The sequence below is a fragment of the Halichoeres trimaculatus genome, unplaced genomic scaffold (genome assembly GCF_033239565.1).
Source record: "Halichoeres trimaculatus isolate MK-OKI-2021-1 unplaced genomic scaffold, fHalTri1.1 fHalTri1_scaffold_12, whole genome shotgun sequence".
Classification (NCBI taxonomy): domain Eukaryota; kingdom Metazoa; phylum Chordata; class Actinopteri; order Labriformes; family Labridae; genus Halichoeres; species Halichoeres trimaculatus.
The window spans coordinates 21,838,989-21,852,745 of NW_027437190.1; the positions used below are offsets into that span (position 1 = coordinate 21,838,989).

General features: G+C 43.6%; 1 protein-coding gene across 2 annotated transcripts in view; it reads right to left on the reverse strand.

The window, feature by feature from the left end:
* Window positions 1-6,654, reverse strand: part of grik5 (glutamate receptor, ionotropic, kainate 5) — a 93,261-nt gene extending 86,607 nt beyond the window's left edge. The window contains exons 1-3 of one of the 2 annotated variants that reach the window (XM_074682650.1): window positions 6,301-6,654; window positions 5,888-6,066; window positions 499-2,570 (exon numbers count right to left, since the gene is read on the reverse strand). The gene's annotated coding sequence lies outside the window, so the exon portion shown is untranslated. The remainder of the gene's footprint in view (window positions 1-498; window positions 2,571-5,887; window positions 6,067-6,300) is intronic. The other variant, XM_074682648.1, reaches the window with a different exon arrangement.
* Between the last annotated feature and the right edge of the window lie 7,103 nt (window positions 6,655-13,757).

Consider the following 13,757-nt stretch of genomic DNA (forward strand, 5'->3'; position numbering starts at 1 on the left):
GAAAACTGCTCTGAGAAGCAAAAATACTCGCCACTAATTAGTTCAAATTAACCTCAGGACCAATATGTAGACACACACACACACACACACACGCACACACACACTCACATACTCACACATAAAGGCACCTCCTTTCCCCTTTTTCTGACACCACTCTGATGCTGTTGTAAGCTTGGCTGTAAGATCAAAATCTCTTTCTTTGGCAGACACACACACACACACACACATCACACACACACACACACTGAAATTGCCCAGAGCAGAGGAAGCACAGGAAAGCAAATCCGCTGTGAAGACACCATAAAACCAACACTGCAAAAAGACAGACCACATCTGTGTTTGGGCTTACATGAGCTGGATATACGTTAATGACAGGCAGCACACACGTGAACACACACACACACACACACACACACACACACACACACACACACACACACACACACACACACACGAACACAGACACATAGGAAGAGAGGAAGAGAGAGTCCCACTTACAGAATGAATCAGACGTTATCAGAAGCACTGTGCCATATTATCGCTGTAGTAGTGAGTCAACACGGGCATGGAGATGTGAGACCAATGGGGTTTCAGCACTTGAGTTGAGGTGGAGGGGGGGTGTCAAGGGGGAATCAGAGAGGTCCACACTGTGTCATTTGAAGGCTGAGGACATATAGAAGGAACCGGGATGATTCCAATGTTTGTACTGAGATAGAGAAAATAATCCCTTTAGGACAAGAAAAATCGACACTTGATAGAAAGGAGAGGTTCAATTCTGTCTACAAAGAGAATGAGGGATTGATTGGGCCGGTGTTTTTCTTCTCTTACTCAGAGAAAAAAAAAAACAGAAAAAACAACAAGAGGAGAAGATATAACAAGAGCCCGTCCTGACAAATAAGAAAGAAATGGGGTGAAAAATTAGTCAATCACAGCAGGGCTCCACCTTTCCTTTCAGGCTGTCTCTTTCTGCTCTCCCTCTCTGCCCACCTCTTGTTTTTCCTCAGGATTGAAGAGGGGAGTCGGGTGGTGGGGCGGTTGGGGACGGGGGGCTATGAGCAGAGGAACGCCGGCATCAGAAAACCAATCACCTCGCTAGACGACAAGAGAACATAAAGGAGTAAATGACAAGCAGATGAAGGGGAGGATTTCCGACACCTGCTCTCTCCCTCTGTTTCTCTGCCTCCCTCCCTCCCTCCTTCTCCCTCTCACTCTCTTCAACCTGTCTTTCCTCTCCTTTCCAGTAACAACCCCCTCCCTCACTGCCTGTTTTCTTCAGTGCATGGGCTCTTGACTGAGGTGGACGTAGATGAAGCGAGATTCTCCACAAGCTCCAAACACAGGGATGTTCCTCTTGTCTCTTCCTGTCCCTCTTTTCTTCCCTTCTTTCTGTCTCTTCCTTGCAGGCTGCATAGAATGACAATGAATCGCACGCTGTCTACTGTGCCGGCACTGGATGTCTGCCTGGCTCTCTGCCTGACACTTGGAATCGTCTGCGTACCTGTCTCCCTCTCTTCCTGTCTGTCTCACCAGCCCCAGAGCTTGTCTGTCATTCAGAGAAGCTGTCTGTTTACCAGGACATCTTTCAGTCTGTCTTCCTGCCAAACACTAAGATACAAACCAGGCAGGTGCAGGGGGGACATAAGCCTACTCTTCTGCTCAAGTGCCCCCCCTGGTGTAAATCCTGACCCCTCCCCTGCCCATTGCGCTAACTAGCCTCCAACACAGCACAGACAAATCAGGAAAAGGCCTCAAGTCTCCAAGAGGATTACTAACAATCCAAGTAAATTTACTATTTTCCTTTTTTATTTGCCTTCTTCTCTGTTATCTTCTTTCTCTCTACCTGTTCCCCTCTATTTCCTCTCCTTCTCCTTTCCCTTGTGCCAGTCTCCTTCCTCGTTATCTATTCTGGACAGTCTGTCCCTCCTCTCTCTCCGTCACCGAGGGGGGATGAAGAAGAATGGTGCTGCTTCATAATGTATCTCTCACAATGTGGGAGAAAGATGGTCAAAAGAGGGAAGGGGGAAATGTGGGATACAGAGGGGAGGGGCTTGAAAACTGTTCCTTCCTAAAAAATAATAATAAAAAAAATCTCTCCCACAACAAATCAGAAGAAAGAGTGTCTCAAGGGGGGATTTTCAATTACTTGCTTTTGCCCACAAGCCAATCTGGAAAAGTGGTCCAGCTCTGAGGTGTGCACTAAAGTGTCGTAATCTCGGTAGGATATCCAGGCGATAAATCCGGGGATGTCTGAGAGCTCCATACCATTTCTCAATCATCACTGCAGCCTACTTCACTGCAGAAGAAGTCAATGAAACTCAATCTGACGCTCAGCAGGTGCACTGGTTTGTAAGTCAACTCCTTTGGTGCTTCTGATTTTCCGTACTTCCTGTTCAAGGAATCTCAGTGGAGCTCGTCAAGTTTCAATTCTCCAGGTTCAGTCCTTGCTGGGATGGTTTAGCCTGATGGCTGACAAAGTCCGCTGCAGTAAGGTCTGGAAAGCTAGTCACTGGAGGGTCCCTGCTGGCATCCATGCTGTCCATTTTGGTGTCCATCTCTGAGAGCCTTTAGATCTGGAAGTAGAAGAAGAAGAGAGACAAAGTCGAGGTGAGGGAGAGTGAGAGTGCATGAAAGGTTAGCATGGTGACATTTATGTCACTCTGCCTTATCGCGTACGTCATTCTCCCCCTTGTCACGCTCAACCCTGCCTGTCGTCCTGCTGTCTATTCCGTCCTTGTCACTCTTCTCAGACTTTGCTGCTTGTTTGTTCCTCCCTCCACTTCACTCACTCTGTGATTTGATTCTTTTACTCTCTCCCAACAAGCTCATTTCCAAACACTCTCCTCTTTCACATCTCTCTACAATTCCCTTGATCCAATTTTAAATCTGCACCCAGGCTGCTTTCATCCAATCATTTCTGCTGTCTTTTTCTTCAAATCAAAGCTAGCTGTCCATCACGCTCCACAGTTTCCAGCACCAGAGGCATGTGGGGGAGCACACTGGAGGCCTGTGAGAGATCTCTGACTGGCCAATGTGCCTTAGGCAGGTGGAGGACTGCAGCTCAGGGTCAAAGCACTAGTCAGGTACAAGTAGTCACACTTGACAGGGTAGACTTCTGATGTCAGTTTTTTCTTCAATTAAATCCAGCGTCCCCACTTGGGAAAACATAAGGTATTTGTTATTTTATGTTTTACTCCTGCTTAAAACTTTAGAGTGGTGGAAGTGCATGTGCTCTGTAATCCAGTCGGGATGTCCCTTAACACACTGCCGGTCTGATCCACTTGGTGGCCCGTTGACCTCGTGTTGCCCTCCTTGCAAACAGAATGGGCAAACAAAAGGCATGTGCTGCATTAATGATGATGGCACCAAATCTTCTTCACAATAATTGAAGGAAGCATTTTGGATTCATCACCATAGATGTAGCAGGGGTCGTTCAATAGCTGTAAGCTGCTATGGACTGCCTTTTTGAAATGCTAGCACGCCACTCAAGTGAAGCAGCTGAGGCATCGCTGATTAAACACTGTTTGCTGTTCACTGTGTTTCAGGATAAGGCCACATGGGTTGCGTTCAAGGAAATTACATATCAGTTTGAATTTGTTCCGACAAGATATTTTGAAAAAGTGGCAGCTTTAATACAGACTCACATTGTTCTGGCTGTCAAACTTAAAGGAGAGTTGCAAGAACAGATTAAGTTTCAATAAGCAACAAAGAGATGATTTAGATTCACTTGAACGGAAAGATTGGACTCGTTTAGAGTAAATGTGACTGAAGTCACTTTTTCTTAATCTTAACCAAGTTTGATGGCAAGTGTAGATAAAAAAAATAAAATGGTGTTATTGTTTGATAAAGGACTTAAATGTACAAGAAACAAATCAATAAATAAATGAAAATTAAAGGACGAAAATAGACTTGTAAAGAAAAGCAATGAATGTGGGTTAGGTTGGTCCTTGTTGACAGAAAGTTTGGCTGTCAAAAAGGCGGTTAGAGTTTGATTTCAGCTCCTTTCGGTTTGACACATACCTATATACACTATCCAGTTCTCTCTGAAAAAAAAAACAAAACCAAATTTAAAAGCAGAGAAGGAGCAAATGTCCAAACATGGAGTAATATTCTCAATGCACAAACAACAAAAAGTGATTAAAGATGTACTAGAAGTCACCCTTCTTTTTAGATGTATGATGAACTAGCAGACCTCTGACAGGTCGTTATGTTGCCATTTCATTTCCCTCACTTGCTACAAAATGTAGCGCTTTTTTACAGTCAGTGACCGTTTTACACTTTCATCAAGTATTCAGCCACACAGAGAATTCTGTTACATTTATTTGTCTTCATATTGTGCCAAGACACTCTCTTACATCTCTGCAAACTAACAATGTTGAAGGCAGGCAGGTGCAGGCAGATAACAGATGGCAAAACTAAAATCGGCCTGAGCTTGGAAGGAACTGGATGTCAGCTGAGTTTGTTTTTTCAGTTTTTTTTTTCTCTTTTTTGCCGCATTTGATAATCATACCGCCTTTGGTCTCACAGATTACTTTTATCTAAAAATAGCTGCAGTATTTCGAATCTTAGCTACCCAACAGGTAGTCGTGGCTGTTACTATGCAACAGTTTGCACCTGTTGAATTTAGAAAAGTCATTTTTAAATACCAATCTAAAGAGGGTGTCAGCGCCCAGAGAAATGATGAATATCTTTGAAATGAAGAAGAGCAAAGACAGGCATTTGTTTTTCTTTGAAAGTGGATGTCGACTCAGAGCTTTGCATTGACAATAACTGAAAAAGAAATCATTAAAAAGGTTTAGTGACTTCTTCCTTTTCTCTACAGTGCAGAGAGGTGACGGTCCATTTCAAATGAAACATTAGAGGCCTTTCAGTGTTTCATCTCTAATCAATACTGACCCCACTGTGACTCTCATATCCTCTTAGGACCATTTAGGATGGGACCATGTGTGTGTATGATAGGTCTGTGCTCAGTGTGTGTGTGTGTGTGTGTGTGTGAATCATGAACATGCTTTCAGGTCATGCTTTCCAAGCTCAATTGGATCACAGAGGCTATGTGCAAAGGAGTGCAAGGACAGAGGTGAGTGTCAAAGGAATGGCCACGGGAGTGCGCGTGCGTGCGTGTGTGTGTGTGTGTGTGTGTGTGTGTGTGTGTGTGTGTGTGTGTGTGTGTGTGTGTGTGTCACAGCTGTCATGCCTGAAGCAATTAAACACATTGATCTACTTCATAACCTTCTGTTCCGACAGTCCCACACACTCAGGCTGAACACACACCTCTGCCCTCCCTGCATTGTGCCTCAGACGCAAACACATGAAAAGCTTTCAGAATGATTGACACGGGCGCAGAAATAGCATGCGCACTCATCCCCAGCACCTCCATTCACCACCTGAGTCAGGAGAGGGACTCAAACGTCTCTCGGTGTGTCTGTATTCAAACAGAATGTAGAGAGGAGCTTGAAGAGACCGAAAGGGAGAGGGGTGAAGGCAGGCGGGGGGGAGGGGTGACACAGCCCAAGAGGGAACGAAGAAGAGGGTGAGCAGCGACAAATTGAAGTAAACCATTCAGATTTCATTAAGATCAATCAAACTGGACAGGCATGTGCGTGTGGTTGTGAGGGAGGAGATCAAGTGTGGATGGATGAAGGGGAGACGGGGGAAAGGAGGAATGAAGTAAAACAGGTGGGGGAGTGGTAGGGAGGTGGGGAGGACAGGACGAGTGGGTGAAAGAGACACGAGGAAACGAAGGAGAACCCATCAGCAGTAAAAATACTCTCAACATAGCTGCAGACTGAAGGAGAGCGGGGAGTCAGAGAGATTCAAGAAACGGGGAGATGAGAGAAGAAAAGGAAGGTAAAGAGGGGAGAAAAGGAGGGAGAGGAGCACAGACACTCACCCATTTCAGTGGGGCATTCCACAGGCGAGCACAATCCCTGCTCTGTGATCCCATCCTGGGGAAAGGCGCAGCGAGATCCTGGAGCTCCCTCCGCTGAATACAAATGGGGCTGCTATTATCAGCTCACACACACATACTCACACACTTACACACACACACACACACACACAGCAGCAGCACTGTGGAGGAAAAGGCACAAACACACACACACACACACAGTCAAGTCTGGGGTAGTTGTTTAAATTGGAGGAAAAAGAAGCTGCTCAGTGATGCAAATAGCAGATCACAATAGATGAGACATTGCAGCACAACTGCATTTTCATTCTCTTATTTTCTCCTATTTGAGCCGAAGCATCCATCCTCACACGCTCAGACCTTAAACCCTCGTATTCTCAGCCTTCACAAATACTCACAGAGCGTACATGCAGTCCAATCCGGCTCTGTTCTAGCTCCTCCTTGGCTTCCAAGGATGTTAGAGAGAAATGAGTTGTCCACTATGTTCCTCTGCCTCCCCGTGGCTTCCTCACAGCCAGATCTGATGCAGCGATAAAAAGAGGTGAAGGCAGACTCTTCATGTCCTGTGTATATCCAGTGTCTCTGTATCCATTTGTTGATTCAGGTCCAAATCGTCCTCCTGGCTGCCTGAAGACTTTGCTGTGATTCGGTGACACGCGACGGCAAACTGCATCCACTCAGTCACCCTCCCCTCTCTGCCTCGCGCTCTCTCTTACCCATTCCTCCTTTGCTTTCTCCAATCTAATCAGCTCTCCCTCACTATCTCTCTCCCAGCACCCTCCCACTCCCTCCCCTCCCTCTCTCCTCTTTCCCAACACCCACTCATTTACCTCCTTTACTCTCTCCCTTTCTCTCCCTCCAAGGTATTTTTTCTCAAAGATGAACATCAACTCAGACCCCCACCCTCTCTCCTCTTTCTGTCAGTCTCTGAGATAAGCATTTGAAATAAGGGAAGAAAGGCAGAAAACTGGACGAAAAAGAAAAAAAAAAAACACATTCTGAAAGACACACACACATGCCACAGAGAGAAGAAAGGAGTGAAAGAGACAGAGAGAAAGGCAGGGGGAGAGAAGGGATAATCATAGGGATGTGTTACATCCCCTGCCAGGGTAAACTAGCCTGACAGAGTTTGACATGGCTACATGCTCAGGGTGACAAACACTATCACACCACCCCATGACTTGCCTCATGCCCTATGACACACGATACATACACGCACACACAAACACACAGGGCAATCAGATGTAAACACACAACTGGGCTCACATAGCGAGGCACATATTGACATTATGTCACTGATATGCACAAACACAAGCGAGCAAACAGAAGTAAACAAAAACACTTGAATAAATCTGTCGGAGAGCGAGATAACATCGAACATGTGCACCCTGTCACTGTGGTAGGAAGTTACTATAATTACATTTACTCACCCAGTATTCAAACAGGAGGATCAGCCCAAATAAAACGATTTTATGTTATGTTTAACTTTCCGAGGCTTGTGATTCAGGAAGAAAATTTAGTATCTTTATTTTGCAGCTGCAGGTAATAGTTACTTCTAAGATTAAGATGTTTATTGGTTTGAGTTTTTATTTCTGAGGTTTGTGCTTGCACAGGACAGCAGAAACTAGAGGGGTGACTTGAAATGTGACGGCGGAGATGGGCGACCTCAGCAACAATCTAGCCAAACATGAAGCCCTGATGTTGCAGTTAATGGTCCATGCTCATCTGGGCCACTAGTGCACTTAGTAGATAGTGATTTTACAATAAAACATATCAGCTCTAAAATTCCCTTGACAGTTATACTGTCTTTATATATATTCCAGACAGAACCAGAGTAGTTACAATTATCTCCACTTTTATTTGACCACTGAATAAAAATGTCATAACACACCCGCACATGAAGGGCATGTGGAGGTGCACACACAGGGGGAAGCATAAATCCTCTAAGAGTGCAAAGTAACGGCAAACACTTGTGCAGACTCATGCAGTGGTGAATTGTAACTATGTACATTCCCCTGTGAACAACTCTGGAGTAGTTCCTCGTATTTGTACCTTACATGAGTAGCTCCATTATATGCTTCTCGGTGCTTCAACTGCACTCAGAAGGACATTTATTACAACACTATATAAAACTCCTACCCATTCTGCTGTAGAAAATGGAGCATGACTTTTTTTCATCATCATGTGCAATTATGCCCCTCTAATGTGTTTGATATGGAATACACATCATCTGCAGTATTGCTTTAATGATGAGTCTTTCCATATTGAGTTTATTACTTGACTGTGTGGAGTACTTTATTCTGTTTGGTCAGGAAAAAAAAGCATAAATGTAGTAATCAATTTTAACAGTAGAGACATCACCAGGTACAACCTGGTTTAATGAAAATAATCCAGCACATTTCAGTTTTGCCTGTTGACATTGTGGCAAAAATGCTAGTTTCAGGTCTTTTGAGTAATGCATTTAAAGTTTGACATGAGAGTACAGATATTAGCCAACTATGAGGACCTACCTCAAATCATTGTTATAATATCATATCACAGATTCATTTCAAGTTGATACTGCAATTATTATTTATTGATAACCTTTTAGGGCTGCACAGTGGCGCAGCATGAGGCACAGCTGCCTCACAGCAAAATGGTCACCAGTCTAAATCCCAGTTCACGGAAGGTAATCTTTTTAGCTAATCCTTTTTGTGCGGAGACTACGTCCATGTTTTATATAGTCTTTGCTAGCAACCATCTATAGTTTCGCAATCAGTGTTGCCAGATTTGGTTGAGCTATTTTCACCCAATCACGTTCCAAAACCTGCCCACTTCTGCAAAAAAACGCCCAATAGTATTCTACACCCGAAAACATTTAATATTTTAATAAACGTGGATTTAAATGCATTTACAGTATTAAACATTTAAGCCCAAATGGCAAGTTGTGTTATTACAGACAGTGCATGTCACAGAAAATGTGGAAAAAATGCACCTCCTGTATCCCAGTGCCAGGCCCAAGTTGAGCGCGCAGGCTTCTGCCTCAGGCTTCTGTGTCGGCGCACTATGCTAGTTTGTTGATGTGACGTTACGTTGTTTTGGCAACATTGATGGCGACTGAATAACTCACTGCAACTAAATGTGTTTTTAATTTAATACAATATAAGTGAATGAAGTATTCTGAATTTTGTATTTGTACTGTTTTAAAACCATAATATAACAGTTTGTTGTGCTGTTTCCACAATATAAAAAACGCTATTTGTTGGCAAAAGCAGCCCAAATATCATATACCTGTCCAATGCATTTTTTTCCCGCCAGATGTAATCAAAAGTAGCCCAACTGGGCGGAAAACCGCCCAATCTGGCAACGCTAATCGCAGTTCTACCATACGCTGTATAAAACATAGACGCAACCTCCGTGACGTCAGCCGTCTGTTCCTGAAACCGCGAAATGAAGCTTATCCGTTGACGTCGCCACAATTGATATGACTTACGAACGGCTACAGAGCGCCCCTCAGTCACGTGACCTTAGTTGTGCCTCTGATTGGAAAATCAGACTGATAACTTCCAAACCGCCGAGTTAGAAAAAATGAACCGTACAGTGTGTTCCGATAGCGAAATTGGCGTTTTAGACCCGAGATGTTTTTTGAACCAGGCGAGAAATATGCTTTTTAATGCCGTAAAAGTCCGTTTTTATGGCTGGTTGTGCAAGTGACTTTCAGTCTTTCTGTAGGTAGCCTAAGCGAATTCTCGATGAATATTAACGTTTAGCACTTCCGCAGAGGCTTCATTATTACTAGCCGGATGTTGCCCCTTGGTTTCTATGTGGGAGAGACTAGGGAGCCATGCACTTGACTTGGCATGGTAGAACAAGCTAATCATGGGTATTTGTTACATACCTGGATAGCAGAAAGCCAACACATATCGCTCCTCATGCTGCTCTGCAAAGCGAGTGAAAGTCGAACCAAGCTTCACTCTCTTTAGTAAAAAAAAAAAAGTTTATCTGTTTTAATTTTTTTCCACTTTTGTTGTGTTTTTCTAGCTCCGTGCGTGCTACATCCACTAACGTAGCGGCTCAGGATAGCGTCTTCGACTCGCTAGCCAACACGCAAAGTCACTTGGCGCGCTGTGATTGGCTGATGTAACCACGTTTACCCTCCCCGCCCCGCCCAGAAATGTCCCAACCCAACCAAAAGAACATACAGGCATACACAGACATTAACAGAAGAGACGATTATTTATTCGGTAAAAGTCGACATTTTATTTTTTAGGAAAATCCTTCAGATTCTACCATTAACATGTTCATCCTTAAGTTTCTGGAGAGTTTCCTAATAGTCCTGAAAGGAGCTGAATCTCATGCTTGTGGCCGGAATTTGATCCACAGCAGCATACAAGGTTACTAGAAACTCTACTTTTTAATTTATATGAATAAGTTTTAACAATGTCTGTTCATGCTACCACTGTGATTGTGTCTAATAAAGGGATTACAGCCATCACATTCAGCCACTCAAGGAGATGTACAGGAAAAAGAACAAACTAAAATGTTGTTTCTCCATTCCAGCAATATAAATAAAACATTAAATGTAAAAATACAGTCAAAGAAACAACCTAAAACAAAAAAAATGGATAATCTTTATAGTTCTTTTGAATTTTTCTACACAGAGCTTTTTCTTGGAATAAACATATCAGTGAGACATTTCTATTGCTTTAAGATCAAACTGACCATTTCTTCAGCCACTGCACATTTACTGTACACTGACACAGTGCTAAAAATCATCTGTCCTCTCACCAGAGCTCCCTGACACTTCATGCGGGACTCCCTTGAACAGAGCTGACATCCTCCTCACTATTTATAATGTTCACTCATATAAGGCACAACTTTACAGCAGCATGAGTCCACTGTGAGCAGACAGCAGTCTCCAGAGAAGCAGATCACACTCTATGATGTCACTGCTTCACTTCTATCACGCTACGCTGTCTCATCCCTGCCTAACGAGACTGGGACACTGGCCTTATGATGCCTTTGTTCCTCTCTGGTGCTCCGGTCGGTGTGCGTAGCCTTTTCAATATGGATCTTCTTCCTAACCTTGCGGCCCCAGCACTCCCTTAGCATTTCATGTCCTCCAAGGCTATTAAACTTGCCACAGAGCGTTGAATCATTGATTTTGTCACTCTGTGCATGAGGTGGCTCTTTAATTGCTAGTGACAATGCTGTGTTGTCTGGCAGTGCTATTTGTAAATAATGCTTAAAAGACTGTAGCAAGGGTGTTAGATTACAAGATCACTGCTTGATTTAGACTGAACAAGATGATGATTACATCCGTCAAGAATTCATTCTCATAGCATCTAAATTTTGTATAGGCTTTAAACAGCAACATTGCATAATGTAACGGGCAATTTGTGAATCCCATGCCGACTAATACTGCCTAATTTGGGCCTTTGGAAACATCAACTCCGGCTCGTCCACTTAGCTGTCCCCTGATCAAAACAGGAAGCAGACATCTTTTATGACATTGCTGAGCTGTCTCCCCTACTTTGGCCTCAAAGAGTCCCCCTGCCTCCCCGTCCTAATGCTCCATGTTTTCACTTCTTCACTTTGCATCTTACAAAATAATGAGCATCTCAAGATGTCTTTGTCCAGTGGGCGGACAGTGCTGGAGCACCTATTACTCACTCCTGCTTGTGCCTATCAGACTGCAGCCATGTCACGCCAGATGTTCCCCAAGGCCATGGCATTATTTTTTATGTGTGTGTATGTGTTTCTTTTTGCAACTGTTTGGATATGACTGTTTCCACATCCCTCCAACTTGCAAATTTAGAATCTTTTATTAGGCTCTGTGCATGTGGAGGTCTGGGATGGATGTGCACGCAGCGTTACCCCTGGCTGTGACCCACAGCTGTAGTTTTCAGGAAGTCAGGAGGAGTCCCGGTGTGCTGTCGCTCCCATTCAATCACACACACTGACACACGGCCTGCAGTCCCTAAGTGTGCGTGTGCATGTGTGTGTGTTGTCTAATTCTCCCCTGGTCTAATTTACCCAAATCATGGTTTTAAGCAATACTGGAAGTCACTGATTCTGGCTTTTCCAGACTGGCACTCTGCTCACTACTCGTCATTTTATGTTAATGCTTTAAATTGAATATCCAGAAAGCAGAATGCAATAAGGCAATTTGACTTTATATTATGTTTTAGGCCTCACTGCATCCACTGAAAGTCTGCTGTCACTCTCTGTTTTAGTCTCCCTCCTCTCGCTAAATATGCATTCAACAGCTGTCTCTCTCTCATCTCCATCCCACACCACTTTGGTCTTGACAAATTGATGTGGAGCGCTTTTACATAACAACTACGTATCACTCACACACACTCACAAACACACTAAGGATACTATCCACAGCCCAAATGTAAACCTTGCTCAAGCATTGCACAGACACTTACACGCACACACACACACACACACCTTGCTGCAGGTGTTAAGAGCCCAGTGTTTGCAATTAGAAATGTGTGTTTGTGGAGTGTTCTCTCGTTTTTCTCTTTGTGGAACACAAATGTGGCGTCCAATTTAACTACTGCTTGGAAAGCATGCATAAGAGAGGGAGAGGGAGAGGAAGACAGGGGAAGACGAAGGGGGGATTGACATTCTGCCTGAGCGCTGTGCTGTGCTTGTGGAATAATGATTAGCTCCTCAGTATTCTAGTCACAAATGCTCCCCTATCAATGGGAAAGAGAGAAAGAGGGGAAGGAGGAAACATGAGGGAGGGGACAGAGAGGGAGGAGACAAGCTGAGGGAGGGAGGGGGAAGAGGAGTAGCAGGGAGAAACAAGGTGAACAAGAGAGCAAGGGATGAAAAAAAGTGAGAGGTAGTGGAGGACAAACCAGGTGAGTATAGTAGACATAAGCAGCTAATGTAAATGCTAGTGTGCTGCAGTGTTCACACACACACACATACACACACACACAGAAGCAAGTAGCACATGCGCATATTCATAACCACACAAAATGGACAAATTTGCACCTAACAAATGAAGCTAATTCACACATACACTGATGTTCAGACTGCACACACGCACACAGAGAAATACACCGCTACATGCGTTGAGACTACTTTGTCAAAGTCACAGCAGGTACAGCAACCTCAGCAAAGAGAGAGACAGAGGCCATGTCGCAGGGGGGAGAGAAAAGAATGAAAAAAGAGAAAGGGCAGAAAAAGAAAATAAGAGAAAGTCAGAGGGTGGAGGAAGCATGTGCACACAATAAATATGTAATCACAAGGCATATAGAATGATAAATGTATACCATTAGTTAAATAGGTCAATCATGCATTAATAACCAGCCTATGATAATAGAGTTGGGAAGTCAGCTGTGGCAGAGTGAGTAAGTTTGCATAAGTGTGCTCACTTAGTCAAATACAAAGAGGTACATCATGTTTTTGCACGCCCCCTAACTCAGAATAATGTTTTAAACGGATTATCATAAAAGAAGAGAAATGCTGGAATTTCAATTAAGATAGAAAACCATAAAAGCCACATTATTGTGCCAGATTTACTGATGTATCACTTGCAGAGCACAGCAAAAAAAAAAAAAGGCAATTACTCTGGAGAAGGCATTTTTTTTTACACAACAGATAAATGAATAGATTAAATGTTGATGATTTCTAAGCCGGTGAAGTGAAACTTCAACTTCATGTTGATGCAAGACGCATTCCTCAGCCTCAGCTCTAAACCTCTCAGGCTGAATGTGTGAAAACTGTGTAACTGTGTAAATATTGCGTGGTTTTTTTTTATAATGATGAAACTTGGGATAAATGTTTTCAGTAAACAAAAATGAGACGCCTCTAGCACACATGATCATGTGTAGAGTGATATTCAGCATGCACATCC